The sequence below is a fragment of the Hippocampus comes genome, unplaced genomic scaffold (assembly GCF_001891065.2).
Source record: "Hippocampus comes isolate QL1 unplaced genomic scaffold, H_comes_QL1_v1.1 scaffold169, whole genome shotgun sequence".
Classification (NCBI taxonomy): domain Eukaryota; kingdom Metazoa; phylum Chordata; class Actinopteri; order Syngnathiformes; family Syngnathidae; genus Hippocampus; species Hippocampus comes.
The window spans coordinates 437,651-452,776 of NW_017806049.1; the positions used below are offsets into that span (position 1 = coordinate 437,651).

Consider the following 15,126-nt stretch of genomic DNA (forward strand, 5'->3'; position numbering starts at 1 on the left):
TACATAAAACAAAGTTAAGAAGATAAATTTTACATACTGGTACCTATAAAATATAGTAATACTATGGTTTGTTCTTGTTCTGGATTTTGAACAACTTATTGAATGTATTCAAGAAATGCAGTATATATAATGAATATGAGTCATTTGATATAAAAAGTAGAAAGAACAATTATACATATATACAAACCGAAAGGTGTATCAATAGATAAGTATAGTACACAAAAGGGGAAAAGTATTTGATGATATTTAGATTTCTTCCTTTTCTTTGGTATTGGAAATGATCAATATACATTATTGCACAACAAGGGGTAGGATTAGATAAGTTGTATACTTCTTCCTACTCCTTTGAACATATAACTGTGATGATGTTTGTATTACTTACTTTTACTTTTATTTCCCTTTCATAATTTTTGTTTGCATTTTGTTATGTTATTGTATGTTTTATATATATGTTCAATAAACAAACAAACAAAACAAACAAACAAACAAACAAACTCTTCTCATGCGTAGCGAGGCTACTCCCCCCGCCGCAAACGAGCATTTGCGCTGGAGCAAAATTTTAACCCTGTAGTGTTCACACGTACCATTTCAAATCGGTGCAGCAAACTACTCCGGAGCAAATTTAACCCACCTCAGGGAGGTGGTTTAATAATTTGCTCCGGAGTAAGCTGTTTTCAGGGGCTACACCGGTGTAACTTTGCATGTGTGAACGTTCTACTGGGGCAGCACTGGCGTTGCACCGCAGCAAATGTTGCCGTGTGAACACCCCATTGAAAATTTGCACATTGCCGCACAGTTGTTATTGGGTGGTACCACCACACAACGGTACACTTACATAACGGAATGTCGTTCATTACTTATTGGTCATGTCCTTCTTTATGATGATACGAGTGCAGCATGTTCTACCGGAGACAAATTCCTTGTGTGTTCTACATACTTGGTCAATAAAGATGATTCTGATTCTAATAGTGAGAGAGAGAGAGAGAAAGAGAGAAATGAACAAATTAATTAAAATCACAACTCCCCATCAGGGATTCGATCCCCTATGTTCCACGTGGAGATACTGTCCACGATACTAACGAAGAACACAGTTTTTCTAGAAGCTGTACCTGCCAAAACAAGGGAAATGCCATCAGTTAGATGGCATGACATCCTGATGTGTCGGCCCGGAGCCCGGACCCACGCCTCCTCCCGGAGACCAGGGGCGCGCCAAGGCGTCCCGGGCGGACGGCCGAGGGATCAGGGGGGGCCGACACAAAAAGGAGGAAACAACTGACTTTCCTTCGTTGAACCGCAAAAAACTGACTTTCCTTTGTTGAACCGCAGACCGGGGGACACACCAGAAGTTTCTTTGAGCTTGATGCCGAGATCGTTCAAAAACCAAGTACAAACTTAGTCCGGAGGCCGAGGTGCAGGCTGGTCACAAACGAGCTTTATTCAATCAAAAACTCGGAGAGGTACAGATATGCACATCGGAAAACTCTGAATTCTTTCGAGGTTAAACACAGTTTTTATAACGGTATGAGGGGCCCACCCCTCTGATTTCATTGGGCCGTCTCTCGATCGTTATCAACTCTAACAGGGTCATAATGCCTTGTGTGATTCTGATTGGCTGTGGCTTTCTTCGCTGGCTAGTTTTTTAATGGTATCTATAAATTACTTCATATCTTGGTTTTTAATTATAATGGTGTCACATTGGCTTCTATTTTTTAAAATATAATGGGGCCCCTGCTGGGCCCTTGTGTGAATGCATGTGGGTTTCAAGTATTACCACGTGTCCTTTTTAAAACACAAAGGGGCATGTCATTGTTAACTCAATGGGGCATGCATTTATCGATCTGATAGAGACCGTAGCAAATGGATTTAGCAAGTATCATCATACATTCAGTTCTTTTCCAACACATTCTCTGGCATGTAGTTGGTTAGCAGGTGTTGCTGATCCTGCGTTTTACTCCCTGTTTTTCTGGTCCATATATTTCTCTGTTTGACAACTATATACTTGTTTTTATGCTATCTACGCGAGGCAGCCATAGCCTTTTTCGGTTAACTTGTTTTTCTGCTATCTACGCGAGGCTGCCATCGCCCTTTTCCTGCTACACCTATTCTTCGGCATGTAGTCGGTTAACTTGTTTTTCTGTTATCTACGCGAGGCAGCCATAGCCCTTTTCCTGCTAATGCTATCTACGCGAGGCAGCCATAGCCTTTTTCGGTTAACTTGTTTTTCTGCTATCTACGCGAGGCTGCCATCGCCCTTTTCCTGCTACACCTATTCTTCGGCATGTAGTCGGTTAACTTGTTTCGTTAGTCAGCATTTTATTTCTTGCTTAGTCATGTAGGCTTAACAAGTGTCGTTGGTCAGCATTTGTGTTTTTTTGCTTTTTACGAGTGTTTAGATAACCATACGTCCTCTTTTCTGCTTTTTACGAGTGACGGCCATCTGCTCTTTTTCCTTCTGTCTATGATAAGCTAACGTCCGAAATCATATAATGCTAGTAGGCAGTAGACACTACATATTAATACTAATTATAAGGCTAATAAGAAGTAGACGCGAAATACTGATTATGATGCTAATAAGAAGTAGACACTACATATTAACACTAATTATGATGCTAATAAGAAGTAGACGCTACATATTAATACTAATTGACAGCTATTCTCTCTTTTTCTTTCTTGACTACAATTAGCTAACGTAATTCCATGAAGTTAGTACAATACTAATAAAACAGATACCACAATCCTTGAAAAGAAAGAACCCTGTGTCATCTGTTTCTAAAGTGTAGTGGTGACCACATTTGTCTAACACACGAAAGGTCCCCAGTTTGACAGTGGGTGGAAACAATCCCAACTCCTTTTTGATTTGCTGTGAAAAACTGCATCACCAAAATAATTGAAGTCACAACATCTCCCCGTCAGGGAATCGAACCCTGGTCTTCCGCGTGACAGGCAGAGATACTGTCCACTATACTAACGAGGAACTCAGGCTTTCAAGAAGCTGTACCCGCCATTACACCGGACATGCTATCAGATAGATAAAATGACAAACTTGATATGAAATACTCGTTTGTCACCTGTTTCTGTAGTGTGGTGGTTATCACTTTTGTCTAACACACAAAAGGTCCCCAGTTCCAAATTGGGTGGAGACATTCCCTACTCCTCTTTGATTTGCTGTGAAAAAACTGCATCACCAAAATAATTAAAGTTGCAGCAACTCCTCGTCAGGGAATCGAAGCCTGGTCTTCCGTGTGACAGGCAGAGATACTGTCCACTATCCTGATGAGGAAAATAGGCTAAAAATGACCTCTTCCTGCCAAAACACCCGGGCTATCAGTCAGATGGCATGACAGCCTTGATATGAAACAGTCTTATGTCATCTGTTTCCATAGTGTAGTGGTCATCACGTTTGTCTCACACACGAAAGGTCCCAAGTTTGAAACTGGGTGGAAACAATGCCTACTCCTTTTTGATTTGCTGTGAAAAAAACTGCATCACCAAAATAATTAAAATTACAGCAACTCCTGATCAGGGAATCAAACCATGGTCTTCCGCATGACAGGCGGGGATACTGTCCACTAAACTGACGAGGAACACACTCTTTCAGGAAGCTCTACCCACAAAAACACCGGCCATGCTATCAATTAGCTGGCATGATATCCTTGATAAGATACAATCTTGTGTCATCTGTTTCCATAGTGTAGTGGTCATCACGTTTGTCTCACACACGAAAGGTCCCCATTTTGAAACTGGGTGGAAACAATCCTTACTCCTTTTTTATTTGCTGTGACAAAACTGCATCACCAAAATAATTTAAATTACAGCAACCCACCGTCAGGGAATCAAACCCTGGTCTTCCGCGTGACAGGCGGCGATACGATACACTGTACTAACGAGGAATGCAGTCTGTCAAGAGGCTGTACCAACCAAAAACATGCTATCAGTCAGCTGACATGATATCCTCGATATTAAACAATCTTGTGTCTCCTGTTTCCATAGTGTAGTGGTTATCACGTTGGTCGAACACACGAAAGAGTCCCAGTTCAAAACTGGGTGGAAACAATCCTTACTCCTTTTTTCTTTGCTGTGAAAAACTGCATCACCAAAATAATTAAATTTACAGCAACTCCCCTCAGGGAACCGAATCCCGGTCTTCCGCGTGACAGGCGGAGATACTGTCTACTATTCAAATGAGGAACAAACTCTTTCAGGAAGCTCTACCCACCCAAAAACCAGGCTATCAGTTAGCTGTCATGATATCCTTGATATTAAACAGTCTTGTGTCATCTGTTTCCATGGTGTAGTGGTTATCATGTTCGTCTAACACACGAAAGGTCCCCAGTTCGAAACTGCGTGGAAACAATCTCTACTCCATTTTTACTTGCTGTGAAAAACTGCATTACCAAAATTATTTAAATTACAACAACGCCCCGTCAGGGATCCGAACCCCGGTCATCCACATGACAGGCGGCGATACTGTACACTATACAAATGAGGAACACAGTCTTTGAAGAAGCTGTACCTGTCAAAACACGATATGCTATCAGTTAGCTGACATGACATCCTTGATATGAAACAATCTTGTGTCATCTGTTTCCATAGTGTAGTGGTCATCACGTTTGTCTCACACACGAAAGGTCCCAAGTTTGAAACTGGGTGGAAACAATGCCTACTCCTTTTTGATTTGCTGTGAAAAAACTGCATCACCAAAATAATTTAAATTACAGCACCTCCCCCTCAGGGAATCGAACCCCTGTCTTCCGCGTGACAGTCGGAGATACTGTACACTATACTAACAAGGAACACAGTCTATCAAGAAGCTGTACCTACCAAAAAAGAAGACATGCTATCAGTTAGCTGACATGATATCCACGATATGAAACAATCTTGTGTCGCCTTTTTCCATTGTGTAGTGGTTATCAAGTTTGTCTCACACATGAAAGGTACCCAGTTTCAAAACTGGGTGGAAACAATCCCTACTCCTTTTTGATTTGCTGTGAAAAACTGCATCACCAAAATAATTAAAATTGCAACATCTCCTCCTCAGGGATTTGAACCCCGGTCTTCCTCGTGACAGGCGGAGATACTGTCCACTATACTAACGAGGAATACAGGCTTAAAAGAATCTCTACCTGCCAAAACACCGGAAATGCAATCAATGAGCTGGGTTGCCATCCCTGATATGAAAAACGGTGGTGTCATCTGTTTCCATTGTGCAGTGGTTATCAAGTTCGTCTAACACACCTTAGGTCCCCAGTTTGAAAATGGGTGGGAACAATCCCTGCACCTTTTTGATTTGTCCTGAAAAACTCGATCACCACACTGATAAAAATCACAACTAACCGTCAGGGAATCGATCCCCGGTCTTCCACGTGACAGGCGGAATTACTGTCCACTATACTAACAAGGAACACAGGCTTGAAAGGAGCTCTTCCCGCCAAAACACCGTCCCTGCTATCAGTTAGCTGGGTTGACAGCAATGATATGAAGGGCTCATTTGTCATCTGTTTCCATGTTGTAATGGTTATCACATTCGTCTAACACACAAAAGGTCCCCAGTTTGAAACTGGGTGGGAACAATCCCTGCACTTTTAATTTGTCCTGAAAAACTCGATCACCACGCTGATAAAAATCACAACTAACTGTCACGGAATCGATTCCCGGTCTTCCACGTGACAGGTGGAATGACTGTCCACAATACTAACGAGCAACACAGCCTTTCAAGAAAGTCTATCCGCCAAGAGACTGGCCATGCTATCGGTTAACTGAGTTGACAGCCCTGATATGAAAGACTGTGTTGTCACCTGTTGCCATAGTGTAGTGGTTATCATCGTTCGTCTAACACACGAAAGGTCCCCACTTCAAAACTGGGTGGAAACAATCCCGACTCCTTTTTGATTTGCCGTGAAAAACTGAATCACTAAAATAATTCAAAACACAACTCCCCGTCTGGGAATCGAACCCCAGTCTTTCGCGTGACAGGAAGAGATACTGTCCACTATACTAACGAGGAATATGGGTTTAAAAGGATCTCTACCTGCCAAAAAACCGGCCATGCCATCAATGAGCTGGGTTGCCATCCCTCATATGAAAAACGGCGTTGTCATCTGTTTCCATAGTGTAGTGGTTATCACGTTCGTGTAACACACGGAAGGTCCCCAGTCGAAACTGGGTGGAAACAATCACGACTCCTTTTTGATTTCGTCAGGGAATCGATCCCCGGTCTTCTACGTCACAGGCGGAAGTATTGTCCACGATACTCACGAGTAACACAGCCTTTCAAGAAAATCTATCCGCCAAAAGACTGGTCATGCTAGCAGTTAACTGGGTTGACAGACCTTATATGAAAGGCCAAAGTCATTAAAATCGCATCTCCTTCTCAGGGAATTGAACCACGGTTTTACGCGTGACAGGTGGATATACTGCCCACTATACTAACGAGGAATACAGGCTTGAAAGAAGCTCTACCTGCCAAAACACCGGCCATGCTATCAGTTAGCTGAGTTGACAGCCTTGATATGAAAAAACGTGGTGTCACCTGTTTCCATAGTGTAGTGGTTATAACGTTCGTCTAACACACGAAAGGTCCTCAGTTCGAAACTGGGTGGAAACAATCACGACTCCTTTTTGATTTGCTGTGAAAAACTGCATCACCAAAGTATTTAAAATCACAACATCTCCTCATCAGGGAATCGAACCCCAGTATTCTACGTGACAGGCAGAGATACTGTCCACTATACTAACGAGGAATAAGCGTTTAAAAGGATCTCTACCTGCCAAAACACCGGCCATGCCATCAATGAGCTGGGTTGCCATCCCTCATATGAAAAACTGTCTTGTCATCTGTTTCCATAGTGTAGTGGTTATCACGTTCGTCTAACACACGAAAGGTTCCCAGTTCGAAACTGTGTGGAAACAATCACGACTCCTTTTTGATTTGTTGTGAAAAACTGCGATACTAAAATAATTAAAAACACAACTCCTCGCCAGGGAATCGAACCCCGGTTTTCCGCGTGACAGGCGGAAATACCGCCCACTATGCTAACGAGGAACACAGGCTTAGCAGGAGCTCTTCCCGCCAAAACAGTCCCTGCTATTAGTTAGCTCGGTTGACAACCATGATGAGAAAAACCCTGCGGACATCTGTTTCCATAGTGTAGTGGTTATCACGTCCATCTCACACACAAAAGGTCCCCAGTTCAAAACTGGGTGGAAGCACTCCTGACTCCTTTTTTATTTGCTGTGAAAAACTGCATCACCAAAGTATTTAAAATCACATCATCTCCTCACTCATAAAAGTCACAACAACTAACCGTCAGGGAATCGATCCCCGGTCTTCTTCGTCACAGGCGGAAGTATTGTCCACGATACTCACGAGTAACACAGCCTTTCAAGTAACTCTATCCGCCAAGACTGGTCATGCTAGCAGTTAACTGGGTTGACAGCCCTTATAGGAAAGAAGGTGTTGTCACCTGTTTCCATAGTGTAGTGGTTATCACGTTCGTCTAACACACGAAAGGTCCCCTGTTCGAAACTGGGTGGAAACAATCCCGACTCCTTTTTTATTTGCTGTAAAAAAACTGCATCACCAAAGTAATTCAAATCACATCTCCTTGTCAGGGAATTGAACCACGGTCTTACGCGTGACAGGTGGATATACTGTCCACTATACTAACGAGGAATACAGGCTTAAAAGGATCTCTACCTGCCAAAACACCGGCCATGCCATCAATGAGCTGGGTTGCCATCCCTGACATGAAAAAACGTGGTGTCATCTGTTTCCATAGTATAGTGGTTATCACGTTCGTCTAACGCACGAAAGGTCCCCAGTTTGAAACTGGGTGGAAACAATCACGACTCCTTTTTGATTTGCTGTGAAAAACTGCATCACCAAAGTATTTAAAATCATAACATCTCCTCATCAGGGAGTTGAACCCCGGTCTTCCACGGGACAGGCGGAGATACTGCCCACTAGACTAACAAGGACCTCCGGCTTAAAAGGAGCTCTTCCCGCCAAAACACCGTCCCTGCTATCAGCTACCTGGGTTGACAGCCCAGATATGAAGGACTCATTTGTCATCTGTTTCCTTATTGTAATGTTTATCACATCCGTCTAACACACGAAAGGTCCCCAGTTCGAAACTGGGTGTAAACAATCCCGACTCCTTTTTTATTTGCTGTGAAAAACTGCATCACCAAAATAATTGAAGTCACAACATCTCCCCGTCAGGGAATCGAACCCTGGTCTTCCGCGTGACAGGCAGAGATACTGTCCACTATACTAACGAGGAACTCAGGCTTTCAAGAAGCTGTACCCGCCATTACACCGGACATGCTATCAGATAGATAAAATGACAAACTTGATATGAAATACTCGTTTGTCACCTGTTTCTGTAGTGTGGTGGTTATCACTTTTGTCTAACACACAAAAGGTCCCCAGTTCCAAATTGGGTGGAGACATTCCCTACTCCTCTTTGATTTGCTGTGAAAAAACTGCATCACCAAAATAATTAAAGTTGCAGCAACTCCTCGTCAGGGAATCGAAGCCTGGTCTTCCGTGTGACAGGCAGAGATACTGTCCACTATCCTGATGAGGAAAATAGGCTAAAAATGACCTCTTCCTGCCAAAACACCCGGGCTATCAGTCAGATGGCATGACAGCCTTGATATGAAACAGTCTTATGTCATCTGTTTCCATAGTGTAGTGGTCATCACGTTTGTCTCACACACGAAAGGTCCCAAGTTTGAAACTGGGTGGAAACAATGCCTACTCCTTTTTGATTTGCTGTGAAAAAAACTGCATCACCAAAATAATTAAAATTACAGCAACTCCTGATCAGGGAATCAAACCATGGTCTTCCGCATGACAGGCGGGGATACTGTCCACTAAACTGACGAGGAACACACTCTTTCAGGAAGCTCTACCCACAAAAACACCGGCCATGCTATCAATTAGCTGGCATGATATCCTTGATAAGATACAATCTTGTGTCATCTGTTTCCATAGTGTAGTGGTCATCACGTTTGTCTCACACACGAAAGGTCCCCATTTTGAAACTGGGTGGAAACAATCCTTACTCCTTTTTTATTTGCTGTGACAAAACTGCATCACCAAAATAATTTAAATTACAGCAACCCACCGTCAGGGAATCAAACCCTGGTCTTCCGCGTGACAGGCGGCGATACGATACACTGTACTAACGAGGAATGCAGTCTGTCAAGAGGCTGTACCAACCAAAAACATGCTATCAGTCAGCTGACATGATATCCTCGATATTAAACAATCTTGTGTCTCCTGTTTCCATAGTGTAGTGGTTATCACGTTGGTCGAACACACGAAAGAGTCCCAGTTCAAAACTGGGTGGAAACAATCCTTACTCCTTTTTTCTTTGCTGTGAAAAACTGCATCACCAAAATAATTAAATTTACAGCAACTCCCCTCAGGGAACCGAATCCCGGTCTTCCGCGTGACAGGCGGAGATACTGTCTACTATTCAAATGAGGAACAAACTCTTTCAGGAAGCTCTACCCACCCAAAAACCAGGCTATCAGTTAGCTGTCATGATATCCTTGATATTAAACAGTCTTGTGTCATCTGTTTCCATGGTGTAGTGGTTATCATGTTCGTCTAACACACGAAAGGTCCCCAGTTCGAAACTGCGTGGAAACAATCTCTACTCCATTTTTACTTGCTGTGAAAAACTGCATTACCAAAATTATTTAAATTACAGGGGATACTGTCCACTAAACTGACGAGGAACACACTCTTTCAGGAAGCTCTACCCACAAAAACACCGGCCATGCTATCAATTAGCTGGCATGATATCCTTGATAAGATACAATCTTGTGTCATCTGTTTCCATAGTGTAGTGGTCATCACGTTTGTCTCACACACGAAAGGTCCCCATTTTGAAACTGGGTGGAAACAATCCTTACTCCTTTTTTATTTGCTGTGACAAAACTGCATCACCAAAATAATTTAAATTACAGCAACCCACCGTCAGGGAATCAAACCCTGGTCTTCCGCGTGACAGGCGGCGATACGATACACTGTACTAACGAGGAATGCAGTCTGTCAAGAGGCTGTACCAACCAAAAACATGCTATCAGTCAGCTGACATGATATCCTCGATATTAAACAATCTTGTGTCTCCTGTTTCCATAGTGTAGTGGTTATCACGTTGGTCGAACACACGAAAGAGTCCCAGTTCAAAACTGGGTGGAAACAATCCTTACTCCTTTTTTCTTTGCTGTGAAAAACTGCATCACCAAAATAATTAAATTTACAGCAACTCCCCTCAGGGAACCGAATCCCGGTCTTCCGCGTGACAGGCGGAGATACTGTCTACTATTCAAATGAGGAACAAACTCTTTCAGGAAGCTCTACCCACCCAAAAACCAGGCTATCAGTTAGCTGTCATGATATCCTTGATATTAAACAGTCTTGTGTCATCTGTTTCCATGGTGTAGTGGTTATCATGTTCGTCTAACACACGAAAGGTCCCCAGTTCGAAACTGCGTGGAAACAATCTCTACTCCATTTTTACTTGCTGTGAAAAACTGCATTACCAAAATTATTTAAATTACAACAACGCCCCGTCAGGGATCCGAACCCCGGTCATCCACATGACAGGCGGCGATACTGTACACTATACAAATGAGGAACACAGTCTTTGAAGAAGCTGTACCTGTCAAAACACGATATGCTATCAGTTAGCTGACATGACATCCTTGATATGAAACAATCTTGTGTCATCTGTTTCCATAGTGTAGTGGTTATCACGTTCGTCTCACACACAAAAGGTCCCCACTTCGAAACTGGGTGGAAACAATCCCGATTCCTTTTTGATTTGCTGTGAAAAAACTGCATCACCAAAATAATTTAAATTACAGCACCTCCCCCTCAGGGAATCGAACCCCTGTCTTCCGCGTGACAGTCGGAGATACTGTACACTATACTAACAAGGAACACAGTCTATCAAGAAGCTGTACCTACCAAAAAAGAAGACATGCTATCAGTTAGCTGACATGATATCCACGATATGAAACAATCTTGTGTCGCCTTTTTCCATTGTGTAGTGGTTATCAAGTTTGTCTCACACATGAAAGGTACCCAGTTTCAAAACTGGGTGGAAACAATCCCTACTCCTTTTTGATTTGCTGTGAAAAACTGCATCACCAAAATAATTAAAATTACCGCAACTCCCAGTCAGGGAATCGAACCTTGGTCTTCCGCGTGACAGGCGGAGAAACGATCCACTATACTAACAGGGAACACTGTCTTACAATAAGCTGTACCTCCCACAACACGCTGTCAGTCAGCTGGCATGACGTCTGATATGAAACAGTTTTGTGTAATCTCTTTCCATAGTGTAGTGGTTTTCAAGTTTGCCTCACACGCAAACGGTCCCCAGTTCGAAACTGGGTGGAAACAAAGACTGCTCCGTTTTGATTTGCTGTGAATAACTGCATCACCAAAATAATTTATATTACAGAACATCCCCGTCAGGGAACCAAAACCCGGTCTTCCGCGTGACAGGTGGAGATACTGTCCACTAACTAACGAGGAACACATTATTTCAGGAAGCTCTAACCACCATGCTATCAGTTAGCTGGAATGATATCCTTGATATGAAAAAATCTTGTGTCATCTGTTTCCATAGTGTAGTGGTTATCACGTTCGTCTCACACACGAAAGATCCCAGGTTTGAAACTGGGTGGATGCAGTCGGTACTCCTTTTTGATTTGCTGCGAAAAACTGCATGACCAAAATAATTAAAGTCACAACAACTCCCCGTCAGGGAATCCAACGTCGGGCTTCCACGTGACAGGCGGAGATACTGCCCACTATACTAACGAGGAACACAGTCTTTCAAGAAGCTGTACCAGCCAAAACACCAGCCACGCAATCAGTGAGATGGCATGATTTCCTTGATATGAAACAATCTTGTGTCATCTGTTTCCATATTGTAGTTGTTTTCACGTTCGTCTCACACACGAAAACTCCCCACGTCGAAACTGGCTGGAAAAAATCCTGACTCCTTTTTGATTTGCTGTGAAAAAACTGCATTACCAAAATAATTTAAATTACAACAACGTCCCGTCAGGGAACCGAACCCCGGTCTGCCGCGTGACAGGCGGAGATACTGTCCACTATACAAATGAGGAAAACAGTCTTTAAAGAAGCTGTCCCTGCTGAAACACGATATGCTATCAGTTAGCGGACATGATATCATTGATATGAAACAGTTTTGTGTCATCTCTTTCCATCGTGTAGTGGTTATCAAGTTTGTCTCACACACGAGAGGTCCCCAGTTCGAAACTGGGTGAAACAATCCCTACTCCTTTTCGATTTGCTGTGAAAAACTGCATCACCAAAATAATTTAAATTACAGCACCTCCTCGTCAGGGAATCAAACCCTGGTACCCTGGTCTCGCGTGACAGGTGGAGATACTGTTCACGAACTCACGAGGAACACACTACTTCAGGAAGCTCTACCCACCACGCTATCAGTTAGCTCGCATGGTATCCTTGATATGAAACAATTGTTTGTCATCTGTTTCCATAGTGTAGTGGTTATCACGTTCGTCTCACACACGAAAGGTCCCCAGGTCGAAACTGGGTGGAAACAATCCGCACTCCGTTTTTATTTGCTGTGAAAAACTGCATTACCAAAATAATTTAAATTACAACAACGCCCCGTCAGGGAACCGAACCCCAGTCTTCCACTTGACAGGCGGAGATACTGCCCACTATATAAATGAGGAAAACAGTCTTTCAAGAAGCTGTACCTGCCAAAACACGATATGCTATCAGTTAGCTGACATGATTTCGTTGATGTGAAACAATCTTGTGTCATCTGTTTCCATAGTGTAGTGGTTATCACATTCGTCTAACACACGAAAGGTCCCCAGTTCGAAACTGGGTGGAAACAATCCCTACTCCATTTTTATTTGCTGTGAAAAAATGCATTACCAAAATAATTTAAATTACAACAACGCCCCGTCAGGGAACCGAACCCCAGTCTTCCACTTGACAGGCGGAGATACTGCCCACTATACAAATGAGGAAAACAGTCCTTCAAGGAGCTGTCCCTGCCAAAACACGATATGCTATCAGTTCGCTGACATGATATCCTTGATATGAAACAGTTTTGTGTCATCTGTTTCCATAGTGTAGCCGTTTTCACGTTCGTCTCACACACGAAAACTCCCCACTTCGAAACTGGCTGGAAACAATCCCGACTACTTTTTGATTTGCTGTGAAAAACCTGCATCACCAAAATAATTAAAATTACAGCAACTCCCCGTCAGGGAATCGAACCCCGGTCTTCCGCGTGACAGGAAACCCGGGTCTTCCGCGTGACAGGTGGAGATACTGTTCACGAACTCACGAGGAACACACTACTTCAGGAAGCTCTACCCACCACGCTATCAGTTAGCTGGAATGATATCCTTGATATGAAACAATCATTTGTCATCTGTTTCCATATTGTAGTGGTTATCACGTTCGTCTCACACACGAAAGGTCCCCAGTTCGAAACTGGGTGGAAACAATCACCACTCTTTTTTGATTTGCTGTGAAAAACTGTATGACAAAAATAATTAAAATCACAACTCCCCATCGGGGAATCGAACCCTGGTCTTCCCCGTGACAGGTGGAGATACTGTCCACTATACAAATGAGCAACACAGTCTTTCAAGATGCTCAACCCACCAAAACACCGGCCACGCTATCACTTAGCTGGCATGATTTCCTTGATATGAAACAATCTTGTGTCATCTGTTTCCATAGTGTAGTGGTTTTCACGTTCGTCTCACACACGAAAACTCCCCACTTCGAAACCGGCTGGAAACAATTCCGACTCCTTTTTGAGTTGCTGTGAAAAACCTGCATCACCAAAATAATTAAAATTACAGCAACTCCCCGTCAGGGAATCGAAACCCGGTCTTCCGCGTGACAGGCGGAGATACTGTCCACTATACTAACGAGGAAGACAGTCTTTCAAGAAGCTGTACCTGTCAAAACACGATATGCTATCAGTTAGCTGACATGATATCCTTGATATCAAACAGTTTTGTGTCATCTGTTTACATAGTGTAGTGGTTATCAAGTTTGTCTCACACAAGAGAGGTCCCCATTTCGAAACTGGGTGGAAACTATCCCCCCTCCTTTTCAATTTGCGTCCTTTTTGATGTGCTGTGAAAAAACTGCATCACCAAAATAATTAAAATCAAAGCAACTCCCCATCAGGGAATCGAACCTTGGTCTTCCACGTGACAGGCGGAGATACTGCCCACTATACTAACGAGGAACACAGCCTTTCAAGAAGCTCTACCCACCAAAACACCGGCCACGCTATCAGTTAGCTGGCATGATTTCCTTGATATGAAACAGTCTTGTGTCATCTGTTTCCATAGTGTAGTGGTTATCAAGATTGTCTCACACACGAGAGGTCCCCAGTTTGAAACTGGGTGAAACAATCCCTACTCCTTTTCGATTTGCTGTGAAAAACAGCATCACCAAAGTAATTTAAATTACAGCACCTCCTCGTCAGGGAATCAAACCCTGGTCTTCCGCGTGACAGGAGGAGATACTGTTCACGAAATCACGAGGAACACACTACTTCAGGAAGCTCTACCCACCACGCTATCAGTTAGCTGGAATGATATCCTTGATATGAAACAATCATTTGTCATCTGTTTCCATATTGTAGTGGTTATCACGTTCGTCTCACACACGAAAGGTCCCCAGTTCGAAACTGGGTGGAAACAATCACCACTCCTTTTTGATTTGCTGTGAAAAACTGCATGACCAAAATAATTAAAATCACAACTCCCCATCGGGGAATCGAACCCTGGTCTTCCCCGTGACAGGTGGAGATACTGTCCACTATACAAATGAGCAACACAGGCTTTCAAGAAGCTCAACCCACCAAAACACCGCCCACGCTATCAGTTAGCTGGCATGATTTCCTTGATATGAAACAATCTTGTGCCATCTGTTTCCATAGTGTAGTGGTTTTCACGTTCGTCTTACACACGAAAACTCCCCACTTCGAAACCGGCTGGAAACAATTCCGACTCCTTTTTGAGTTGCTGTGAAAAACCTGCATCACCAAAATAATTAAAATT

At 43.1% G+C, this 15,126-nt stretch overlaps 20 non-coding genes across 20 annotated transcripts; 16 read left to right on the forward strand and 4 right to left on the reverse strand.

The window, feature by feature from the left end:
- Positions 1-2,902: 2,902 nt before the first annotated feature.
- On the reverse strand, positions 2,903-2,974 carry trnad-guc (transfer RNA aspartic acid (anticodon GUC)). Its single transcript has one exon. It is a non-coding gene; the product is annotated as a tRNA-Asp (tRNA).
- Positions 2,975-3,373: 399 nt separating this feature from the next.
- trnav-cac (transfer RNA valine (anticodon CAC)) lies at positions 3,374-3,446 on the forward strand. Its single transcript has one exon. It is a non-coding gene; the product is annotated as a tRNA-Val (tRNA).
- An 834-nt stretch (positions 3,447-4,280) lies between these two features.
- Positions 4,281-4,353, forward strand: trnav-aac (transfer RNA valine (anticodon AAC)). The gene has a single exon. It is a non-coding gene; the product is annotated as a tRNA-Val (tRNA).
- A 230-nt stretch (positions 4,354-4,583) lies between these two features.
- On the forward strand, positions 4,584-4,656 carry trnav-cac (transfer RNA valine (anticodon CAC)). Its single transcript has one exon. It is a non-coding gene; the product is annotated as a tRNA-Val (tRNA).
- Positions 4,657-6,531: 1,875 nt separating this feature from the next.
- On the forward strand, positions 6,532-6,604 carry trnav-aac (transfer RNA valine (anticodon AAC)). Its single transcript has one exon. It is a non-coding gene; the product is annotated as a tRNA-Val (tRNA).
- A 232-nt stretch (positions 6,605-6,836) lies between these two features.
- trnav-aac (transfer RNA valine (anticodon AAC)) lies at positions 6,837-6,909 on the forward strand. Its single transcript has one exon. It is a non-coding gene; the product is annotated as a tRNA-Val (tRNA).
- Positions 6,910-7,465: 556 nt separating this feature from the next.
- On the forward strand, positions 7,466-7,538 carry trnav-aac (transfer RNA valine (anticodon AAC)). Its single transcript has one exon. It is a non-coding gene; the product is annotated as a tRNA-Val (tRNA).
- A 230-nt stretch (positions 7,539-7,768) lies between these two features.
- Positions 7,769-7,841, forward strand: trnav-aac (transfer RNA valine (anticodon AAC)). The gene has a single exon. It is a non-coding gene; the product is annotated as a tRNA-Val (tRNA).
- A 369-nt stretch (positions 7,842-8,210) lies between these two features.
- Positions 8,211-8,282, reverse strand: trnad-guc (transfer RNA aspartic acid (anticodon GUC)). The gene has a single exon. It is a non-coding gene; the product is annotated as a tRNA-Asp (tRNA).
- A 399-nt stretch (positions 8,283-8,681) lies between these two features.
- Positions 8,682-8,754, forward strand: trnav-cac (transfer RNA valine (anticodon CAC)). Its single transcript has one exon. It is a non-coding gene; the product is annotated as a tRNA-Val (tRNA).
- An 834-nt stretch (positions 8,755-9,588) lies between these two features.
- On the forward strand, positions 9,589-9,661 carry trnav-aac (transfer RNA valine (anticodon AAC)). The gene has a single exon. It is a non-coding gene; the product is annotated as a tRNA-Val (tRNA).
- Positions 9,662-10,446: 785 nt separating this feature from the next.
- Positions 10,447-10,519, forward strand: trnav-aac (transfer RNA valine (anticodon AAC)). The gene has a single exon. It is a non-coding gene; the product is annotated as a tRNA-Val (tRNA).
- Positions 10,520-10,749: 230 nt separating this feature from the next.
- Positions 10,750-10,822, forward strand: trnav-cac (transfer RNA valine (anticodon CAC)). Its single transcript has one exon. It is a non-coding gene; the product is annotated as a tRNA-Val (tRNA).
- Positions 10,823-11,352: 530 nt separating this feature from the next.
- On the forward strand, positions 11,353-11,425 carry trnav-cac (transfer RNA valine (anticodon CAC)). Its single transcript has one exon. It is a non-coding gene; the product is annotated as a tRNA-Val (tRNA).
- A 1,125-nt stretch (positions 11,426-12,550) lies between these two features.
- Positions 12,551-12,623, forward strand: trnav-cac (transfer RNA valine (anticodon CAC)). The gene has a single exon. It is a non-coding gene; the product is annotated as a tRNA-Val (tRNA).
- A 230-nt stretch (positions 12,624-12,853) lies between these two features.
- trnav-aac (transfer RNA valine (anticodon AAC)) lies at positions 12,854-12,926 on the forward strand. The gene has a single exon. It is a non-coding gene; the product is annotated as a tRNA-Val (tRNA).
- Positions 12,927-13,474: 548 nt separating this feature from the next.
- trnav-cac (transfer RNA valine (anticodon CAC)) lies at positions 13,475-13,547 on the forward strand. The gene has a single exon. It is a non-coding gene; the product is annotated as a tRNA-Val (tRNA).
- A 367-nt stretch (positions 13,548-13,914) lies between these two features.
- trnad-guc (transfer RNA aspartic acid (anticodon GUC)) lies at positions 13,915-13,986 on the reverse strand. Its single transcript has one exon. It is a non-coding gene; the product is annotated as a tRNA-Asp (tRNA).
- A 248-nt stretch (positions 13,987-14,234) lies between these two features.
- Positions 14,235-14,306, reverse strand: trnad-guc (transfer RNA aspartic acid (anticodon GUC)). The gene has a single exon. It is a non-coding gene; the product is annotated as a tRNA-Asp (tRNA).
- Positions 14,307-14,693: 387 nt separating this feature from the next.
- trnav-cac (transfer RNA valine (anticodon CAC)) lies at positions 14,694-14,766 on the forward strand. Its single transcript has one exon. It is a non-coding gene; the product is annotated as a tRNA-Val (tRNA).
- The last annotated feature ends 360 nt before the right edge of the window (positions 14,767-15,126 follow it).